The 23,339-nt window shown below is 47.3% G+C and overlaps 1 long non-coding RNA gene across 1 annotated transcript in view; it reads left to right on the top strand.

Moving 5' to 3' along the window:
- Positions 1 to 262: 262 nt before the first annotated feature.
- LOC144888605 (uncharacterized) overlaps positions 263 to 23,339 on the top strand; it is a 59,968-nt gene continuing 36,891 nt past the window's right edge. Inside the window, exons 1-2 of the long non-coding RNA XR_013621159.1 lie at positions 263 to 444; positions 20,172 to 20,248. This is a non-coding gene — a long non-coding RNA (uncharacterized LOC144888605). The remainder of the gene's footprint in view (positions 445 to 20,171; positions 20,249 to 23,339) is intronic.

Genomic DNA, 23,339 nt, shown 5'->3' with positions numbered 1-23,339 from the left:
CGGTAGAACCCAGAATTATTTTATTTATACGCTTTTAAACCAAACAAATATTTATCATAGGAATCAAGTAAGTACCAGTACCATTTGGGTCACGAGGCAAATGTGATTTCAAATTTTGGGTCATATACAAAAGAGTTTGGGAACCACTGATAAATAACATTAGAGGGCGTGGTATGTGAGATAGTGCAGTATTTGGGGTGAAGAAGAAGAAGATTAGGAAGAAGAAGAAGAAGCTGTCACATTGCGATATACATATATTGTGATCGATGATGCCTCCATCTTTCAAGCTGCGACCCAACGTCGTGTTATTACAGTGAATAGGGTGATGTATAAGACTGCTTGAGTAGCGCTAAACCACCGCATTTCTTTTAACGATCTATAACACGTAGACTGCCAAATCTTATAGAAGGCCTATAATGTACACGACTCCCATTTGCAAGCCAGGTGTGCACATGCATGCGCTTTATTTTCATATTTTACCCTTATATGAGCAAATCAAAGTTAATTCCTTATGCAACTCCGTGCTACGTTTGAATGTGTCAGGTTGATATTTACAAACTCTTTACATCCGGATTCACTTTTTTCCTAATTTCTATTTCTATCACCTGGCACAGTAAATAAATCTGTGTTCCGGTCCTGCTGCGTAGATCTCTTATCTTGAATAATGAGGTTTACTATGTGCGCTCTGTAACATGGAGATCGCCCACTGCTCCAAGGGATAGAGGGGTGGAACTGTTGGACGTTTATATCTCACGCGTTGATCAGATCCAGATGTCTCGCTGTGCCGTTCGAGATCAATTAATTAGCGACGTCCACTATCACGTGTCATGTTAGCCATGACGTGTGACTTGTGACGTATGACGTAGTACGTAGACATTTATGTGAGGGGAAAAGGTGAAGGTGCGAGCACTCCAAGAGTCTAGACAAAAAGGTAAACGTGGTGAGAGTGAGACGCCTCAGCGAGTGTGGTGGATTGGAAGGAAACCTAGAGGTAGCACAATCACCTTTAAGCTGTCCAACCTGGGTTTGAATCCCGACGCGGCTATTAACTGTTATCCTGGTGTTTAACTGGAGGGATGATTCATCAGTGTGTGTGGCATCCCTGGATGGACGTTAAGCTGGCCGTCACCTCTGTCGGCATTAGATGAATTTTACCCTGGCCGTCCTATCTGTCCGCATTGGTTGATGGACGTTAAGTTCGCCGTCCCATCTGTCGGCATTGATTGATGAACGTTACCCTGGCCGTCCCATCTGTCGGCATTGGTTGATGAACGTTACCCTGGCCGTCCCATCTGTCGGCATTGGTTGATGAACGTTAAGCTGGCCGTCCCATCTGTCGGCATTGGTTGATGAACGTTAAGCTGGCCGTCCCATCTGTCGGCATTGGTTGATGGACGTTAAGTTCGCCGTCCCATCTGTCGGCATTGGTTGATGAACGTTACCCTGGCCGTCTCATCTGTCGGCATTGATTGATGAACGTTACCCTGGCCGTCCCTTCTGTCGGCATTGGTTGATGAACGTTACCCTGGCCGTCCCATCTGTCGGCATTGGTTGATGAACGTTACCCTGGCCGTCTCATCTGTCGGCATTGATTGATGAACGTTACCCTGGCCGTCCCTTCTGTCGGCATTGGTTGATGAACGTTACCCTGGCCGTCCCATCTGTCGGCATTGGTTGATGAACGTTAAGCTGGCCGTCCCATCTGTCGGCATTGGTTGATGGACGTTAAGTTCGCCGTCCCATCTGTCGGCATTGGTTGATGAACGTTACCCTGGCCGTCTCATCTGTCGGCATTGGTTGATGAACGTTAAGTTCGCCGTCCCATCTGTCGGCATTGGTTGATGAACGTTACCCTGGCCGTCTCATCTGTCGGCATTGGTTGATGAACGTTACCCTGGCCGTCTCATCTGTCGGCATTGGTTGATGGACGTTAAGTTCGCCGTCCCATCTGTCGGCATTGGTTGATGAACGTTACCCTGGCCGTCTCATCTGTCGGCATTGGTTGATGAACGTTACCCTGGCCGTCCCATCTGTCGGCATTGGTTGATGGACGTTAAGCTGGCCGTCCCATCTGTCGGCATTGGTTGATGGACGTTAAGCTGGCCGTCCCATCTGTCGGCATTGGTTGATGAACGTTACCCTGGCCGTCCCATCTGTCGGCATTGGTTGATGAACGTTACCCTGGCCGTCCCATCTGTCGGCATTGGTTGATGGACGTTAAGCTGGCCGTCCCATCTGTCGGCATTGGTTGATGAATGTTACCCTGGCCGTCCCACCTGGCGGCATTGGTTGATGGACGTTAAGCTGGCCGTCCCTTTTGTCGGCATTGGTTGATGGATGTTAAAGATCCCACGGTGTTCTTTTGAAAGAGTAGGAGAGCTATCCCCAGCCCATGGCCTAATTACAGACACGGCAGTTCGCTTGCCTACTCAGGCCTCCAACCTATTTGTATTTGATCGCTCCTCGAATACTAACTTCCAACAGAAGTAATTTGGTATACCGTTTTTTTTTGGTTTTTTTTGTTTGTTTTTTTGTATACTGAATCGAGGCTCGTGAAAGAGCTAACATTTATTTCACAAACAAATCAACCAGACAAACAAAATATACAAAAAGAGGGAGCGGAAGACAAGATGGGGAGAGAAGGGGAAGCACACAACCACAACATTTGAGAGCAGGGAGAAGTGTGGGACGGAGAGGGCTTGGGGGCAGTGACATTGGAACGTGATTTGATGATCTGTCCAATCGCCTACATTTTACGGCATAGCCCTAAGGGTAACGCTGTCCAGCACAGCGTTTGTATGTCCCTCACAAACATGCACCAATCAGAGCTGAGGATCTGGTCACATGACAAGGGCACAACGTTTAGTAACCATTACAATTGCATGTTTTACTAAAAGGAAATATAATAACCTTCTGTGGAACGTTTTGGGGTCCGAGTGAGTGTGATAAGGTCGGTAGGTTTCAGAAATTCCTCAATACAATTATGATTTTGAAATGCGATCGACATGGACCTTGCTTCCGAATCCGGAAGTGAACAGATGACGACGGTTTGCTGGTTTGATATAAATATCTCGATACAATTGTGATTTAACATTACATTTTGATATATTAATACTATAGTGTTAATTTGAGATTGGAATGATGAATGTTGTTGGGATTGAAAATATAGAGATATTGAGTTTAAAGCAGAATGAAGAAATGACGTAAGGGTTTCTATCCGTGACATTCATGGATTCTCCATTTGCAGTTTCGCCATTGACTGGATATATAGTCCAGTCAAAATGTGAATGGACCCGCCACTAATTGCAAGAGAAACGAAGTAATACTTTTCTGAGACCTTGATGTCTACTAAATATCTGCCCAAAATTATACTTAAATATATCGAGTGGAACATGGTTTTTCAGGTCCTTTCCGATTTTGGAACTTTTCGGACTACCGCAATGTTTGGAAATTAATTATATGACAATATCACTCTTAATAATACCCCAAATCAACTCTAAATTATTTATTTAACCATGTTTGAATACACTACCACAACTATTTGTACCCAATGTCCTTCTGTCCGTTCACAATATTTAACACGTCACTTCGTCTCTTCCATGGTCACTATCATCAGCATCCTCGAAAACGTCCACTGATTCGTCTGCATTTGCACAAATACCTCTGCACTCCCTACATGCAAATGTGCAAGGCAGCCCAAGTTTCCGACAACCACAACGTTTATCACTGCAACCACCCTTGCAAGAACACCTAACCAGCTTTAGGAGATAGTCTGGTGCTGCAGCGAGGTCAGAATGCATAGGGATCATCCTGGTTTCCATGATCCTCCATCCCCAGTCAAGCGGGTTGAGTTTGTGTCCTTTCCACTCCTGAACCTGTTGGAATACCCGTAGGCTGTGATATTTGGAAGCTGAGCTCGTGGGCGGAAGTACCCGTGGGTGCAACGATGTTTTGTTTGTTGTCACCTTAGCATGAAATTTTGCTACCCTCAATTCGTTCAAATTGTCTGATGGTTTGCCTCCGTACACACAAACCATTGCTCTGTCTCCTGCAGCAATGACCTCATCCTGTGTTGACTCTTTATTGCCGAAAATTAGGGCCTCTTGCTGGAACATTTCATTGTCCTTGAACAGTTTGAGTCCAGTGCCTTTGCCGATCCCAAAGACCCTTGATGTCGTGTCGCATCCCAGGTACGCATGGATGAAGAGAATGTTTTCACAGACAGTATCACCCAGAGCCTCTCTGACTTTGCCAATGTCCAAGTATTGTCTTGGATTCAATGAACCCTTTTTCGGCTCCGACATTAAGTAGAGAGTGTGCGCAGTATTCTTGCGAAAATAGTAGCACAGTAGTATCAACAAGTCAGTGTCTTCGCCAACAAGAACAGTGTTGGATTTTGAAGAGCTACAAACTGCAGTTGTTGCTATGAGTAGGTCCGCATCCCCACTCGCATGAAGCACTTCACAATGAGATTCTTCCAGTTTCTTACCAAGAATGTCTATGAATTGTTGCTTGTTCTCCTTGTTCCGAATAAACTCTTCCTTCTTGACAGAAAGCGTCATGGTTTGAGAAAACGATACCTTCACTGATGGTCGCTCACCCCTTTTCTGATGGGCACAGTCTTTCGTTGAGGGACCTTCACGATAGCCATCAAACACGACGATAGCATGCCCGTAATGCCTACTAACATATTTCAGGTAGCGGTCAAGAATATCCTTGTACTGTTCACCTGACTGCCACGGTATGCGCTGCAATAGGGCACCGCCCTCGAGTACGTATTGTATATCGGACGGTTGTGCAGTATCGGCAGGTGCCAAGGATTTGATTGCTGAGGCTAACGCTGGCTTATTGGCGGACAGCAAGGCATATTTGGTCTCGAACAAAGATGGAGGATATGTGCATAACTCACAAAGGAGTGCTTTGGATAAGTCTCCTACTTCAGTGCCAGCGATCACAAGTCTCTGGAAGAGTAACTGAGGGTCGATATTGATGTCTCCGTCTGGTGTCTTCATTGCAGACTCTGAGTCCATAGTTATGGCTTGACCCTTCTTCTTGAAGCTGTATTCAAGCACACGTTTACCACTCATCTGGCCCAAGAGCCTTTCTCCCACAGTTTTCGCCTCATCAACATTCACCGTTGTCTGGGCAACTATACCAGTGAAAATGTTGTGAAGAGTATCGTCGTCTTGAAAGGGATCCCTCTCATGAAGAAACTCAAGCATTTTCTGGGTATCAGCTACATCATTCTTCTGTCTAGACTTTGATAGATCCTTGTGCTGTTCACTTGTCACATACATCACATCAGTGAGGTGTTGGAGGGCGTTGTTCACCTCTGCAAAGAAAGGACTAGCCATGACCCAGACTGAGCGTTGTGTCTCTGTCATCCCTCGTCCCCTGGTCAGACCACCTGATGTCTTCAGACTTCTCATAAGTACTTGTTCGATGACTAAATATGTAGACAGACCAGCCCAGTATCTGTCGCTCCGTCGGACAACTTGGAATCCTTGGAGAAATTTCTGATGTACTTCTGGATGGTCCTTTGGTAACTCGGTCATCAGTTGCAGATATATGTGCAGGCACTTTGTGTAGTGTCTGTGTCCGGAATCTGCAAGATATGGAAGCATGGCGTGCAGGATATGCAAGTGAAGCATCCAATCCCCTGTTCTTTCAGATTTCAGAAAAAAACGGAAAATGTCCACCATTTCCATGTATTGTAACCACAGTCTCGCTGTCCGTTGATGCCTTATTGTATCAATCACCTGATTGATTTTGTCTCCAATGACCTCCATCACCTTCGATGACTCGATGTTTGACACTGCTTGGTCACCCGACATCAGACCGTCAAACAAGTCGCCTGCATCATTGAGCTCTGCTGGAACTGTACGCTCGCTGTCTCCATCACTTGGGAGGTTCATCTGAAATACCTTCGAAGCAAGTTTTGCATTGAGTGCTGAATCAACGAGTAGATATCCACGTATAGCTCTAGACACGGCTTTGCCACTCATCATGTGGGTTGTAGTGTTGCTGGCATATGCAACTTCCAGAAGCTCTTTGAGTCCAGTACCAGACATCAGGTGGCCAATACACCCAAGAAAACTCATGAGTGTATGGAATCCTCCTAGTCTTAGAACAATCGAGTGAAGTTTGCTGTCCACTGGCTCGCTCTTGACTATGGTGAGAGCTTTCCACCAAAGTGGCTGATCAAATGTCAGTATCGGGGTTACACCATATCTCTGCGCATGTTCACAAACGAAATGCAGTGTGGAGTTGATGCAGTCCAAGTCACTTGGACTGAGATCAATCATGGGCAGAAACATTATTGATGCCTCACCCAGATGTTCTCCCTTGTGTACCATCTGCATCATTCCTGTCCAAGAGGGCCGAGGTGATCGAACAGTAAGCGAAACCTTCCAGAGGAGGTCAACATTTGAGCTGATTTGTCTCAAGTTGGTACAGGCTGGAAGCTTCTCGTAGAGAAAGGACTGCATTCCTCCACATGCTGATGTGAAAGGTCGTATATTGATTCGCCCCACTTGTGCGATGTCCTCTGCCGAGACAGCTCTACGGGCAATCTGAAAATAAAGTATGATCCACTCATTATAATTGAGTATAATTTTATGTATTTGTTCAGAGGATCGACAGGTTTCAGAAAAATATCATTTTTTTTCTCTTGCAATTAGTGGTGGGTTAGGGGTAAAAGTTCGCTAGAATGACTGGACTAATAGGAACATTCGCACTGGGTACGTTTTTTTTGTCCAAGTTCTTCACTAACCTGATGGCAATGATTTACCTCCCACCGAAGGTGGGACAGGAAAGTGGAATTTATTGGTTCATCGTTTACTATTCATCGTTTTTTTTTTTTTCCCCAAGTCATTCACGAACCGGCCGTCCATGCCTGAAGTCAAAATTTTAATACATGGATTATTTGCTTACTGGAAACTGGTATCCCCACCCCCCAGGTTGTACAATCCCCTTCAACTAATAAATACCACACGCATGTTTGATGTCATTGTTAACTACTTTGTAGCATACCTGCCTGCTCTACTGCTTCAGCATTAGTTTACCACATGCTCTACTGCTTTTACCAAGCCCAGGTCTGCTTGGACCAGGGCCGGAATTATATGTTTGTAGCGGTTACCGGAAGCATGACACAATCACCTTGCACCGGCCGATAACGTAACCGGCGGGCGGTTACTTGCCCGGACTCGCCCGGACGTGTCCGGACTTGCCTTGCCCTGGCAGACTCTCGATTTGCATACCACGCCCCGTTGAGAGGCGTGGCTGACTTATTTGCATACCACGCCCCGCCTGAGAGGCGTGGCTTTTGTGTGGTGAACTTTTGATATAAATTTCCGCCCATGTTAACGGGCTATTCAGTGCTTTTGAGTTCTTTCGAGTTGAGCTGGAATAAATAGCTCAGTGAAGCTTCGTTCCTGGTGTCGTCCATTTTGTCCGGCTTTATTGTGCGAGCATAGCTCCACAATTGGTGACCCCTTTTCGAAAACACGGCGATGGAGTCATCTGTAGCTTTGAAGCTCCCTGGCTTCTGGGAATCACACGCAGCCGTCTGATTCGCCCAGGCAGATTCTCTCTTCGCCCTGCGGAACATCACGGAGGACACGACGCGCTACCACCATGTGGTCTCCGCGCTCAACACCTCCACTGCTGCCTGGGTCCTGAGCTTCCTACAGAACCCGCCGAATGCCGACAAATACGGCGCGCTCAAAGGCCTACTCCTCGGTGCGTTTGGACTCACGGAGACCAAACGCGCGTGACAGCTGCTCGACCTCCCTGACCTGGGTGAGGCCCGTCCATCCGAGCGCATGGACCACATGCTGGCTAAACTCGGCGACCACAGCCCGGATTTCCTCTGCCGCGAGCTGTTCCTCCTGCAGCTACCCGGGCAGGTACGGTTAGCTTTGGCCCTTGCGCCCTCGCGCCCTGGCCAAGGCGGCCGATAAATTTTTCTCAGCCAGGCGACACGTCGGAGCGGCCGCCTGGAACCCTGGGCCGACCGAGGCAACGCCCGCGCCACGACCGGCGCCACCACCGGCCGAGTGGGCGCCACTGGCGGCAGCGGCCGCCGCGACGCCCCATCGACCGAACCCGACGCGACCGCCGGAGCCTCCACCAGAACGGACCACGTGCTACTACCACGCCAGGTTCGGGCAGAAGGCCAGAACGTGCCGCCCACCGTGCACTTTCGGCAGGTCGGGAAATGACCAGGCCGGCGCTCGCTGCCTGCCATGCGCGTCGGCCATTCAGGCAGCCTTCTGTTTATCACGGACACAGCGTCCGGGCGGCGTTTTTTGTGTGACACCGGCGCTCAGCTGAGCGTGATACCCGCCTCGGTGCAGGACAAACAGACCGCGCTTTGCGGCCTGGCCTTGGTCGCCGCAAACGGCTCCTCCATCCGCACCTTCGGTTCACGCAGCGTCGCACTCTGCTTCGGGGGCCAGCGCTTCAGGTGGGACTTCATCAAGGCGAACGTACCCATGGCCTTGCTGGGTGCAGATTTTCTGTGCGCGCATGGGCTTTTGGTGGACGTCAAACGGCGGCGGCTCATCAATGCGGAGACCTTCAGCTCGCTCGCTTGCTCATTGAGCGGCTAAGCACCAACCAAGCCAGCCTGCGCACTCCCGGCCACGGACGATTTCACCTGTCTGCTCGCCGAGTTTCCCGCCCTCACGCAGCCGACGTTTTCGGCCGTCACCGTCAAACACGGCGTCGAACACCACATCCCGACCACAGGTCCACCGGTCTACGCCAGGGCTCGTCGCCTCGACCCGACCAAACTCGCCATGGCAAAGGCGGAATTCGACGCACTGGAGCGATTGGGCATTGTGCGGTGCTCGAATAGCGCGTGGACCTCGCCCCTGCACATCGTGCCCAAACCGGGTGGCGGATGGTGACCATGCGGCGATTACCGCCGCCTCAACGACGCCACCACCCCCGACCGGTACCTGATACCACACATACAGGACTTTTCCGCCCGTTTGGCGGGGCGGGTGATCTTTTCCAAGGTCGACCTCATTCGGGGCTACCACCAGGTACCCGTCCGGCCGGCCGACGTGCCGAAGACGGCGGTAATTACACCTTTTGGCCTCTTCGAGTTCCTCCGCATGCCGTTCGGCCTTAAGAACGTGGCCCAGGCCTTCCAGCGGCTGATGCACAGCGTGCTGCGCGACCTCACCTTCCTTTTCCTCTACTTGGACGACATTCTTGTCGCCAGCACTTCCCGGGCGGAGCACCTCATCCACCTGCGCACGCTTTTTGAGCGCCTCGGCCAGCACGGCCTCATCATCAACCCGGCGAAATGCCAGTTTGGCGTAACGGCCGTCGACTTCCTGGGGCACCGCATCACGAAGCGCGGGGCCGTCCCGCTGCATACCAAGGTGGAGGCAGTCACAAGTTTCCCGCGCCCCCGCTCCATCAAGGCCTACAGGAATTTTTTGGGATGGTAAATTTCTACCACCGGTTCGTGCCTCGCGCCACCCAACTCATGCGCCCCCTGTACGAAGCCCTCCAGGGCAAGCTGGCCAAGCACGACGTCGCCTGGACCAAAGAGATGGACGAGGCGTTCACGGGCGCTAAGATGGCCCTCGCCAACACGACCATGCTGGCGCACCCGGCGCTCGACGCACCCATCGCCCTCACCACGGACGCTTCCGACTACGCGGTGGGCGCAGTGCATGAACAGTGGGTGAACGGGGCTTGGCAACCGCTGGCCTTCTTCAACCGGCAGCTTCGCCCTAACGAGCGCAAGTATAGCGCTTTTGACCGAGAGATCCTCGGCCTTTACCTGGCCGTTCGCCATTTCCGCCATCTTTTAGAAGGCCGCCCATTCACGGCGTTTGTGGACCACAAACCCCTGGTCTTTGCCATGGCCAAGGTTGCAGAGCCGTGGTCGGCCCGCCAGCAGCACCACCTCTCCGCCGTGTCCGAATTTACGACGGACATCCAGCACGTCGCGGGCAAGGACAACGCTGTGGCCGATTGCCTCTCCCGGTCCGGCGCGAACGCCGTCCACCTCGGTGTGGACTTCGCCCGCATGGCGGCCGACCCCACGGTGCAAGCCCTCCGGACAGCGGACACAGGCCTGCGGTTGGCCGACGTCCCCTTCGAGGACACAGGCACAGTTCTCCTGTGCGACGTTTCCCTGGGCCAACCTCGCCCCATCATGCCCACCGGATGGCAGCGGCACATTTTTGACGCCCTCCATGGCCTTTCCCACCCGGGCCGGAAAGCGTCGTAGAAGCTCGTGGCAGCAAAGTTCGTCTGGCACGGGCTCCGTAAGGGCGTCCGCGACTGGGCCAACGCCTGTGTCGCCTGCCAGCACGCGAAGGTCCAGCGGCGCACCCAGGCCCCGTTGGCACCATTCGACGTGCCCGCACGGTGCTTCGACCACATCAATGTGGACCTGGTGGGACCCCTTCCCTCCTCGCGGGGCTTCACCCACCTCCTCACGATGGTGGACAGGACCACCAGGTGGCCGGAGGCCGTCCCGCTGGCATCAACAACATCCGCCGACATGGCACAGGCCTTCATTGGCACCTGGATTGCCCGTTTCGGCGCCCCCTCGGACATCTCCTCCGACAGAGGCCCGCAATTCACCTCCGAGCTTTGGGGCGCGATCGCCCAGGCCTTGGGCGTCAAGCCACACCGCACCACGGCCTACCACCCCCAAGCCAACGGCTTGTGCGAGCGGTTCCACCGCTCGATGAAGGCCGCTCTCAGGGCCAGCCTCCAGGACGACGGTTGGGCCGACAGGCTCCCGTGCGTCCTATTGGGCCTCCGAACGGCCCCTAAAGAGGACCTCCAGTCTTCCACCGCCGAGCTGGTCTACGGCCAGCCACTGTGCGTGCCGGGCGAGTTCATCCCTGACGCCACCGACCCCTGGCTCGCCAACACTCGGTCCTCCAGGAGGCCGCCAGGAGATTTGCCCCCGTGCCCACGTCCCACCACGGCTGCCCCCAACCCCACGTCCCCCCAGCACTTCGCACTGCAGAGTACGTTTTTATCCGGAACGACGCACACCGGGGACCGCTCCGGCCGCCGTACGATTATCCTTTCCGGGTCCTGAAGAGGGACGACAAGTCGTTCATCATTGACATCGGCAGCAAACCGGACCGCATCTCCGTGGACAGCCTCAAGCCGGCCCATTTGGACCTTGACCAACCTCCACGGTTGGCCCTTCCTCCACGACGGGGCCGTCCTCCGTCAACCAAGCCCCCAGCCCGACCATCCACCACCACGCCACCTACCACCCTACACGAATCGCCAGGGGTCGTTTCGGCCGGGTCATCAAGACCCCCCTCAAACTGACTCTCCCGGTGCAAGTTAATTCTGGGGGGGCGCATGTAGCGGTTACCGGAAGCATGACGCAATCACCTTGCACCGGCCGATGACGTAACCGGCGGGCGGTTACTTGCCCGGACTCGCCCGGACGTGTCCGGACTTGCCTTGCCCGGGCGGACTCTCGATTTGCATACCACGCCCCATTGAGAGGCGTGGCTTTTGTGTGGTGAACTTTTGATATAAATTGCCGCCCTGTTAACGGGCTATTCAGTGCTTTTGAGTTATTTCGAGTTGAGCTAGAATAAATATCTCAATGAAACTTCGTTCCTGGTGTCGTCCATTTTACCCGGCTTTATCGTGCGAGCATAGCTCCACACGTTTGTTATTATTATTGCGAAATGGTACTAATATTATTATTGTTGTTAATATTATTAGTATTAATAAATGCTTTGTTACAATGTTATTGTTTTTGGTCGTTATGTTGTGAAAGGAATACCATGCCATGGAAGGACCTATTAAACTGCTCTGTGCACATTAACATGTCGGGTGTTTCAAACGTAGGACAAGAACAAGCCGATTTGATTTTGGTTCAGGTCCGGATCCAGATCTGGCGTCTCAGTGGGATACAAAATGTAAACTATTCATCCTGGCGGAGGTATACGGTCCACCGAGTGCTGTTCTAGTTATTACATTTATTTATTTTCACCAAAGTGCCAGCATATCCTATGTTGCGGAATATTCTGTTTATTAATATTCTGTTTACAATACAATAGTGTAATCGTTTCGACGAGTATACTCGTAGTGACACAATCTGGTACACCCAGCACGACGAGTATACTCGTAGTGACACAATCTGGTACACCCAGCACTCCGAGTATAGTCGTAGTGACACAATCTGGTACACCCAGCACTCCGAGTATACTCGTAGTGACACAATCTGGTACACCCAGCACTCCGAGTATACTCGTAGTGACACAATCTGGTACACCCAGCACTCCGAGTATACTCGTAGTGACACAATCTGGTACACCCAGCACTCCGAGTATACTCGTAGTGACACAATCTGGTACACCCAGCACTCCGAGTATACTCGTAGTTGGCAGTCAACGTGTTACAATTATTATTTGATTAAAATTGAGGTATGTACTCGAACGCTGCGCGGGGTATCGTGTTCTATAAACCATGTAGTTTATTCAAGCAGTTTATTTCACGCACATTTATAAAGGTTGTTAATTTACATTAATGAACACATATGACTGTTATTACCGATAATTTGAAAAATCTACCCTAAAGTAAGAATATAATTGGAATAACAAACTTTTGCCCAGTAATGTAAATGATGACACACACACATTGAAATGTTACTTTTGACCGCAGCAGTCTCCGAAATTATTATCCAGCCGATGTCGACATCAATTGTAGTTTCCCTGCAATAACCGTCCATTTAAAGGAGTAAATGCCAAAGCGGGCGAGCTTTCATTTACATCACAACCTATTAGACCTCATGCGGTCTGTCGGATGCAAATTTGGAATGCATTTGATCGCACGCAGCATTTGCCGTGGTTCCTCAAAGTTGCAGCCACAAAGGAAATGAAAAACCTAAGGGAAAGAATGGAAGCTTTCGACGCAAATGCCACCCCATTCATCAGTGCAGAATGTGAAGTCCTTTGTATATGGAACTGCAACAACACACAGCTCGAGGGAGGTGGGTTTGGTACTTACAAAGGGGGAAAAATAGAGCTGCAGAAACGTCACTGAGATGGCTCAGAGCTTTCATATGGACTCGCAGAGTGATATAAAATGCTTGAGGGCGCACGGGTTGGGAAATAGCGCAATACCATCTTCTTATCAATGTTCAGGTGTGTGCAGGTGTGTGCAGGTGTGTATGTGTGTAGCTCCATTTGCTCCCGGCCCCAGATACTGATGAGTCCGAATTTTTTATTTTTTTATTGAGTCAATAAAATGTTTTTATGCAGTTTCTCTTTTTGCAAACGAAAATGGCTGTCTGGACGTGGTCCAAACCCGGTAATCTGTTCTGTTCTTACTAAAATAGTGTGATATGAGGGAGCGATCAAGGGAAACTGTGGGGTGAATCGTGCGAGTGAGTGGTGTGTAAGTTGTGTGTGAATAGTGTGATGTTCTGTGGACGTTAACAGTCTAATCTAAAAGATGCCGTGAGGACCGAGTGAGTGAATGGTGTAAGGAGGGCTGTGAGTTCTGTTTGAATAAATGGCGTCAGGAGGGCGGTGAGTTCTGTGTGAATAAATGGCGTCAGGAGGGCGGTGAGTTCTGTGTGAATAAATGGCGTAAGGAGGGCGGTGAGTTCTGTGTGAATAAATGGCATAAGGAGGGCGGTGAGTTCTGTGTGAATAAATGGCGTAAGGATGGCCATGAGTTCTGTGTGAATAAATGGCGTAAGGAGGGTGGTGAGTTCTGTGTGAATAAATGGCGTAAGGATGGCCATGAGTTCTGTGTGAATAAATGGCGTAAGGAGGGTGGTGAGTTCTGTGTGAATAAATGGCGTCAGGAGGGCGGTGAGTTCTGTGTGAATAAATGGCGTCAGGAGGGCGGTGAGTTCTGTGTGAATAAATGGCGTAAGGAGGGCGGTGAGTTCTGTGTGAATAAATGGCGTAAGGATGGCCATGAGTTCTGTGTGAATAAATGGCGTAAGGAGGGCGGTGAGTTCTGTGTGAATAAATGGCGTAAGGATGGCCATGAGTTCTGTGTGAATAAATGGCGTAAGGAGGGTGGTGAGTTCTGTGTGAATAAATGGCGTCAGGAGGGCGGTGAGTTCTGTGTGAATAAATGGCGTCAGGAGGGCGGTGAGTTCTGTGTGAATAAATGGCGTAAGGAGGGCGGTGAGTTCTGTGTGAATAAATGGCGTAAGGATGGCCATGAGTTCTGTGTGAATAAATGGCGTAAGGAGGGCGGTGAGTTCTGTGTGAATAAATGGCGTAAGGATGGCCATGAGTTCTGTGTGAATAAATGGCGTAAGGAGGGTGGTGAGTTCTGTGTGAATAAATGGCGTAAGGAGGGCGGTGAGTTCTGTGAATAAATGGCGTCAGGAGGGCTGTGAGTTCTGTGTGAATAAATGGCGTAAGGAGGGCGGTGAGTTCTGTGTGAATAAATGGCGTAAGGAGGGCGGTGAGTTCTGTGTGAATAAATGGCGTCAGGAGGGCTGTGAGTTCTGTGTGAATAAATGGCGTCAGGAGGGCGGTGAGTTCTGTGTGAATAAATGGCGTCAGGAGGGCGGTGAGTTCTGTGTGAATAAATGGCGTCAGGAGGGCGGTGAGTTCTGTGTGAATAAATGGCGTCAGGAGGGCGGTGAGTTCTGTGTGAATAAATGGCGTAAGGAGGGCGGTGAGTTCTGTGTGAATAAATGGCGTAAGGAGGGCGGTGAGTTCTGTGTGAATAAATGGTGTAAGGAGGGCCATGAGTTCTGTGTGAATAAATGGCGTAAGGAGGGCGGTGAGTTCTGTGTGAATAAATGGCGTAAGGAGGGTGGTGAGTTCTGTGAATAAATGGCGTCAGGAGGGCTGTGAGTTCTGTGTGAATAAATGGCGTAAGGAGGGCGGTGAGTTCTGTGTGAATAAATGGCGTAAGGAGGGCGGTGAGTTCTGTGTGAATAAATGGCGTCAGGAGGGCTGTGAGTTCTGTTTGAATAAATGGCGTCAGGAGAGCTGTGAGTTCTGTGTGAATAAATGGCGTAAGGAGGGCGGTGAGTTCTGTGTGAATAAATGGCGTAAGGAGGGCGGTGAGTTCTGTGTGAATAAATGGTGTAATGAGGGCTGTGAGTTCCAAGCGAGTAAATACTGTAAGGAAGGCCATGCTTTCCAAGTGAGCAAATAGCATAATGAGGGCTATGAGTTCCATGTGAGTAAACGGCATAAGGAGAGTTCCTTGTAAGTGAATAGTGTAAGAAGGGCCGTGAGTTGTTCCGAGTGAGTGAATGGCGTAATGAGGGGTATGGGTTGTTCCATGTGAGTAAACAGCGTAAGGAGGGCTGCGAGTTCCGAGTGAGTGAGTGGTGTAAGGATGGCTGTGAGTTTCTTGTGAGTAAACGGTGTGAGGAGGGCTGTGAGTTCCAAGTGAGTAAACGGTGTAAGGAGGGCTGTGAGTCCCGCGTGAGTAAACGGCATAAGGAGGGCTGTGAGTTCTGTGTGAATAAATGGCGTAAGGAGGGTTGTGAGTTATGTGTCAGTCAACAGCGTAAGGAGGGATATGAGGTCCGAGTGAGTGAATGGTGTAAGGAGGGCTGTCAGTTTCTTGTGAGTAAACGGTGTAAGGAGGGCTGTGAGTTCCAAGTGAGTAAACGGTGTAAGGAGGGCTGTGAGTTTCTTGTGAGTAAACGGTGTAAGGAGGGCTGTGAGTTCCAAGTGAGTAAACGGTGTAAGGAGGGCTGTGAGTTCCAAGTGAGTAAATGGTGTAAGGAGGGCTATGAGTCCCGCGTGAGTAAACGGCATAAGGAGGGCTGTGAGTTCTGTGTGAATAAATGGCGTAAGGAGAGCTGTGAGTTCTGTGTGAATAAATGGCGTAAGGAGGGCTGTGAGTAAACCGTAAGGAGGGCTATGAGTTCCGAGTGAGTGAATGGTGTAAGGAGGGCTGTGAGTTCCATGTGAGTCAAATGTGTAAGGAGGGCCATGAGTTCCAAGCGAGTAAACACTGTGAGGAAGGCCATGCTATCCAAGTGAGCAAATAGCATCATGAGGGCTATGAGTTCCATGTGAGTAAACGGCATAAGGAGAGTTCCCTGCAAGTGAATAATGTAAGAAGGGCCATGAGTTGTTCCGAGTGAGTGAATGGCATAAGGAGGGACATGGGTTGTTCCATGTGAGTGAACAGCGTAAGAAGGGCTGTGAGTGAATAGTGTAAGGAGGGCCATGAGTTGTTCCTGGTGAGTGAATGGCATAAGGAGGGGCATGGATTGTTCCATGTGAGTGAACAGCGTAAGAAGGGTTGCGAGTTCTGTGTGAGTGAACAGCATAAGGAGGGCTGTGAGTTTCATGTGAGTAAACTGCATTAGGAGGGCTGTGAGTTCCGTGTGAATGAATGGGGCAAGGAGGGCCATGAGGTCCATGTAAGTGAATAGTGTAAGGAAGGCCGTGAGTTGTTCTGAGTGAGTGAATGGTGTAAGGAGGGCCATTGGTTGTTCCGTGTGAGTGAACACGTAAGGAGGGCTGTGAGTTCCATATGAGTGAACGGCATAAGGAGGGCCCTTCCCCTCCCTCTCTCCCCTGCCCTACCCATCCCACTCTCTTCTCGCCCTCCCCCCTCCACGTTCACATCCCATTTCCTCTCCCTTCCCCTTCTCCTATCACCCATAGTTGTTGCCTATACACTAACCGAGTTCAATTATCTTGTCTGATTGAAATTTAAATTTTTTTTCCCTGAGGTTTGGATAAATGTGAACCAACTTTTACTTAATAAAATTTTCTCTCCTTGGAGCATTTCCGCATTTCAGGGTGGGATAGATAGACAGACAGACAGTGAGTGTATTGTCACGTCAGATAGTCTCTGTTAACACCGGCTGCCTACACTGGGACCCTTTGTCTCGAAAACGGCCAAAGGGTTTCTAATTACTGCGTTCACTTTCATTAATTTGCAACTTTACCGTCCCCAAGGTAGCCCAATTAACCATAATTGATGGCACACGCACAGGAGGCAGATGTATGGAAGACACTTTCTTACCTTTTATATGTTTGTTTGTAACTAGCAAAGGCTCCTGACGTTGCTGGGCAATACAGTGTCGTTTCGTGATGGGAATATTAAGAGAGGTGAGAGTTAGATGAGATCAAGATTGTAGTGGTGTAGAAGGACAGGACAGAAGTTTGGGTGCAGAGAGAGAGGAAAAACTCTTATGGCTGATCCCAGAAGAAGGTGGGATTAATTGGGACCATGAAAGTAGCACGAGATATATGCATATGCTGTATATAACTTAAAAATAGGAATACATTTGGAAATAAATAAATAAACAAGAAATATGTCGTGCATCACACGGTACTTGCAAAATCCCTAAAATAGGTTGTTGACCTTTTGGCCTCAAACATAATTGGTGGTTGAATTCAGTGATCTGATTTGCAAATCCTCTTCAAATTTCAGGTCAATTGGATGACGAGAGCAATACGACTGTCGCCAATATACCTCAACTTAGTCCCACAACGGGTAGATGCCCTCGTTCACTGTCCTAAAAATAAACAAGTTTTCTATATATCCCTTCATCTGTTTTCAAGTATCACATTTTCACCAGCCATGACAGGTTTCACATCGATCAGTGAAGCGGTTTCAGAGAAGGGATTTTTAAAATATATATTAGCTTTCAAGCTAATATGGCTGTCACACCACGTGACATATGACCTTTAAAGTGTACACTCTGCATATGTATGGGTAAGGGATCACGTTTGTGAAGTTTCCTGTTGATCGGATAAGGTCCGTTTTTCTATCCAAAATGGCTGCCAAACCACGTTATCTACGACATCATCATTTTCAAACTATATGCAACAATGGTGTTGGATGATATTTGTAAAATTTCGCATCGATAGGGTAAGCGTTTTCAGAGATATAATAATTATTTTATATTTTCGTTCAATCCAATATGGCTGCCACACAATGTGACCAATGATGTTTTCGTGATCATCTTTTAATCGCCATGCCTAGTCAATGACACATGTAAAGTTTTGAGTCAATCGATTTGGCGGTTTGAGAGAAGATGTTTTTTAAGGTTTTGGGTTAAATCCAATATGGCTGCCAAACCATGTGACCAATGATGTCATACATTTAATATTTCAATACAAATGGGTCAGAGATCATGTGCATGCAATTTCAGATTTTTAGGATAAATAATTCGATTAAAACATTACCATGTGACCTATGACATCACAATTATCATAAAACATTCTGCATGGGTATCACTCCGACCCTGAAAGTTTTGTCTCAATCAGACATGTGGTTGCTGAGAAAAACGAGGTTTAGCCCGTACGTACGGACGGACGGACAACCTGAAAACGTAATGCCTCCAGCTAACTTCGGGGGCGGAGGCATAAAAATTGACGATTTTAGAAATGTAGCCAATGTTGAACTTTTCACTTTAAGACCTCAAAAATAATTGGTGGTTGAATTAAGTGACCGGATATGGAAATCCTGTTGAAATTTCAAGTCAACCGATGAAAATTGAGGATTTTAGAAACTTCAACTAAGTTATTAACCTTTGGCCTATGTGGAGATTTTGGCCAAAGTTGACTCAAAAATAATTGGCGGTTGAATTCAGTGACCGGATATGGAAATCCTGTTGAAATTTCAAGTCAACCGATGAAAATTGAGGATTTTAGAAACTTCAACTAAGTTATTAACCTTTGGCCTATGTGGAGATTTTGGCCAAAGTTGACTCAAAAATAATTGGCGGTTGAATTCAGTGACCTGATATGCAAATCCTCTTCAAATTTCAAGTCAATCAGATGAAAATTGAGGATTTTAGAAATTCCATCTTGAGTTGTTGACCTTTGGCCAATGTTGACCTTCTGACCTCAAAATCAATAGGCTTCTTCCTTATTGCCAACTCCACCACTTGGTAAAGATCGGTTTAAAATTGTGACCTGAAGGCAATTTACATATACACAAAGAATTAAGTTAAGCACCCCCCCCGTTTTTTTACAACCTCGCACATTACAAGTTTGTTGTCGTCAAAACAGTGTAATATACCCATGATATTGCTATATTTTCTGGAGAAGTGATATTATGGTCACATAAAAACATAACAATCATGCCGTTTTCAATATTTTATTCTGAATAATTTAAGGTGAAATTTTTTGGGAATTTTAGGCATATTTTCACCTCAATTTAAGTATGGAGCTATAGGTCCATCACGGACAGTGTGGATGACGTTTATGTTTTCTAACGTACAGTCATTGTTCTGAGAAGACCTCTAGCGATCTTTGCGTCAATAACGTGTGTAGGACCCACGTGATCGGATCACTGACTCAACCCTACGTCTCATAGACCCTGTAAGCCGTCGTATGCGTTGCTGTGGCAGGTTGTTCCATTCCCGATGTAATGCACGTTCCAATTCATCCAGATTGGCTATTGGAGGGACCATCTTCGCAATTTGTCGTCCCAACATGTCCCAAACGTGCTCGAGGGGGTTCAGGTCAGGACTGTACGCAGGCCAGGGGATGGTTGTCACAGCACCTTGCTCCAGCAAGGCTCGGACGCGTCTCGCACGGTGACGCCATGGATCTTGCCTGGAAATGACCAAGATGAAGGCCTTGACGAATTTGTAAGTCATGCATCAGTTATGCAGAGATATGTACAATGTTCTGGTGAGGACATACTCCAAAGGCCCCTTTCACACAAGGAAAAAAAACCAGGTTCTTAAAGTCTGCTTCGAGTCTGGGAGGTCGGTGGTTCAATAAACCCCGGCCTAGTTGTACCAGAAGACTTAAAAAGGCAAAATACTTTAAAAAGGGTACGTGCTGCTTCCTTGCTTGATTCTCAGGACTTAAAAACAAGAGCACGCAAAATCCCCATGAATTGGTATAAATGCAGAAGAGGAAATTCCCTCTTAGGAAATGCCCCACTGAGTGTGGTGAGAAAGGCGGCGCCATTGTTGTGGCGTCACTGGTACCCAGAGTGCCCCAGGATGTAACGGCACTTCCCCCAAACTCAGTGGCTGTGTTTGTCCCTGTCTAACAGTCCTTTGTTGTCTCATGTATTCGTCCTGTGTTGTGTTTCATGTATTCATCAGTTTGTCCATGTATGTGAGATGTGTGCGTGGCAGCTCCACGACGAGCCTTAAATCCCATAAAACAAAATAATGATAACAACAGGAAAAGCCTAATTTTAATCCTTGCATTTGTTGCATTTTGACACTTTCTTTCAAGGCTTTCAAGGTCCTTTAACCATATTGCAAAACGATTGGTTCAGCTCCATCAGGCCTTCCTCCTTCTCGTCTCAAAAGGTACATTCTGGGGATGCATTCATTTGTAGAACATTTTGTGGATAGTGAGAAGCTTCCTTGTTTTGATATCTAGTTCATTGATTTCCGCTTGTGGTCATCAGTTTATTATTCTTTTTTGAGGTTTGAATTGGAACTCTGGTACCACAAGTTGGTTTATGTCTTTGGTCTTGTTCCTTGGAGAAATAGTCCATGAGCCAGACAACATTTGACGACCAAAAAAGAGGGCAAGACACCACTATATTTTTAAGGTAGCCTAATATGTTGCCTGATGTGTTGAAACTCATTTTGGCGGCCATTTTCCAAAATGGCCACTAATTTTTGAGCATATCTCTTAAATTTGGACATAACTTTTAATCAGATGGTCTGAGGCACATGCACCCCAGGATAAAATATATTCAGAATATAAATTGGCATATTTTAATGTACGCTAAATGGAAATTGGTTCACGAAATGTCAAGATAATGAAAATATGTCAGCAATACGCTGTTAGTCTGATTGAATCCCCCATCTGGGATTCCATCTTTTGATTTGATCCCCTGTCTGGTCGTGTAATTAGTCTAAGGGTCGTAGGATTCTTCGCATACATTTTATGTTTGAGGAAACCCCAAAGGAAGAAATCACAGGGTGTTAAATCACAAGACCGCGGCAGGCATTCAACCGGACCAAGACAGCCAATCCATTTGTCTGTAAAGTTCAAATCAAGGGCCCCGTGTGCACTGGCAGCATAATGAGCAGGCGCACCATCATGCATGAACCACATTTGGCCATCATTGAATGGAAATACATGCTGCTCCAACATTAGAAGGTACTTTGCAGCATTCACATTTTCTTCAAGAAATATTGGACCAACAATGCCTCCAGAAGGAATACCTGTTATTACCTCTGTCACCAAGGGTGGAAGAAGAAGAAGAAAAAGAACCACCTTTAGAGGCCATTTTTCCCCGCAGAGCAGGGGTTGGCCTTTTTCAGGCACCGTGGTCCCCTTTTTGAGGCAATGTTTTATGGCCGGATGCCCTTCCTGCCACCAACCCCGTTAGTCACCTCTTGCGACACACAGGGAATTACCAGTGAACTGGTACTCAATTTGCCGACCTCGGAAGGATGACAGGCTGAGTCAACCCCCCTGGCGTTAGGGTCAGCGATCGACCGGGATTCAAACCCAGGATCCTAGGATTCCAAGCCGGCACCCTAACCGCTAAGCCAACACCAGGCTCACCAAGGGTGGAAGGAGGGTATGTTTTCACTCCTGACTATTTGTCTCTGTTTGTGAACAAGATATCTCAAAAGGTTGTGGATGGATTTGAACTAAATTTGGCAGAGAGGTAGGGTATGCGGCAAGGACGAAATTATTAGATTTTGGTGAAGATCCAGATTCGGATCCGGCTACTAGAATTTTTAAAGTGATTATTCACCATTGGGAGATAGGGCCAAAAACTATACATAGCAGGATATCTCTAAGTTGTGGATGGATGATTTTGATGAAATGTGATTCTATATTGTGATCTTCTGGTCTACTCTGGGATACAAAACGTAAACTGTTTACCTGGCGGAGGTATTCTCTCCACTGAGTGCCGTTCTAGTTTATCTGTTTCACATTTCTTCTTTGCATTAGCGAGTATCTATCATTTGTATTTGTAATTGTACACCGCTCCTTTCCTATGCCACCTCCAGGCATTGCAAATCGTCATTGCCGGGCACCGAAGGGGGCTCGGCAGTGACGCACGCTGAAAGAGAGTACTCAGTTTTCACTCTGGTTTCTTGTTTGTTTTCTTGTCCGGACGATATCTCAGCCATCCTTTGAGCTAGGAAGCTGAAATTTCGGCACAGTAGTGAGCAAGTCCTTTGTCAAATACGGTATTTTTTGTTTTTTGAATAATCAATTAATTGAGGAGTTATTTAATTATTAGCGTTTAATTAAGTACTTATTTAATTAATTACATTTCATTTATCTTCTGACCATTATTAACTCAGGCACCTTTTGAGTTAGGAAGCTGATATTTGGACATGCCAATGACCAGGTGATTTGGCTGCAAAGGATATTTTTGATTTATTAATTAATCAATTAATCGATTAATTATTTAATTATTCGATTAATGACAAAAAAATTTTTTTTTTTTAAGTTACAGATTCTGATGAAATAGTGGTAGTTTATGTGTTCTCTGACCAAATTGATTAATAATTTAATTTTTTTATGATTATTATTTATTTATTTTCATTATTAATCATTTATTTATTTTCTTTCTCATTTGGCCAATATCTCAGGCACCTTTTGAGCTGGGAAGCTAATATTTGGACATGAGTGACCAAGTGATGTGGCTATCAAGGATATTTTTGATTTATTGATTAATCATTTCATCTATTAAGTATTTATTGATTAATCGATTAATTATTTATTGAGTAATCAATTAATTATTTAATTTTTTATAAATGACTTATTTAATTAAATTTCTAAAAGATACATCTTCGGATGAAGCACTAGTGGTTTAGTTATGCGATTAGCCAATTGATTATGAAAATATTTTGTGATAATCTTTTATTGATTTTAATTATACAATTAATCAATCAATTAGTGTACACCTCTCCCTCCCAATGCAGCCTCAATGAGCTGCACTGCGGTATTGCCGGGCGCCGGAGGCGCCCCGGCAATGCCGCGCTGCAGCATATTTAATTATTTGGCATGGGGCGGTGTACTTTGAATGTATGTGTACTTGTTTTTATTCTTATTATGTGCAAAAATATGTATTACACTTGTCTTTTTTGTTAAAATCCCTTTACATTTAACTTCACGTCTCCTGCATACCACTTATTCCTTGTGCAATATGTTTGCTCATTGTGTGTTAATGCCCCTATAATTAATGGAAAAGTACCTGGTTGGCCATTTGCAAATTTGTCCTGCATGTGATACTTGTACAAGCTCTTGCATGAGCCTTATGATCACCTTTTCTTGCATGCAGTGACCTAACTCTCCTGAAATATATTAATAATTTACAAATAAATACATAACTCTCCAGGATTACATTTTGCACCAAATACAGTATTGTGTTATCGTGAGTCTGGATGCAATTAAATAATAAATGTCCAGTATAAAACA

The sequence above is a fragment of the Myxine glutinosa genome, chromosome 13, assembly GCF_964187855.1.
Source record: "Myxine glutinosa chromosome 13, kmMyxGlut1.1, whole genome shotgun sequence".
In the NCBI taxonomy this organism is placed as follows: Eukaryota; Metazoa; Chordata; class Myxini; order Myxiniformes; family Myxinidae; genus Myxine; species Myxine glutinosa.
The sequence above is the reverse complement of the archived record's forward strand: the minus strand, read 5'-3'. Positions and strand labels throughout refer to the sequence as shown.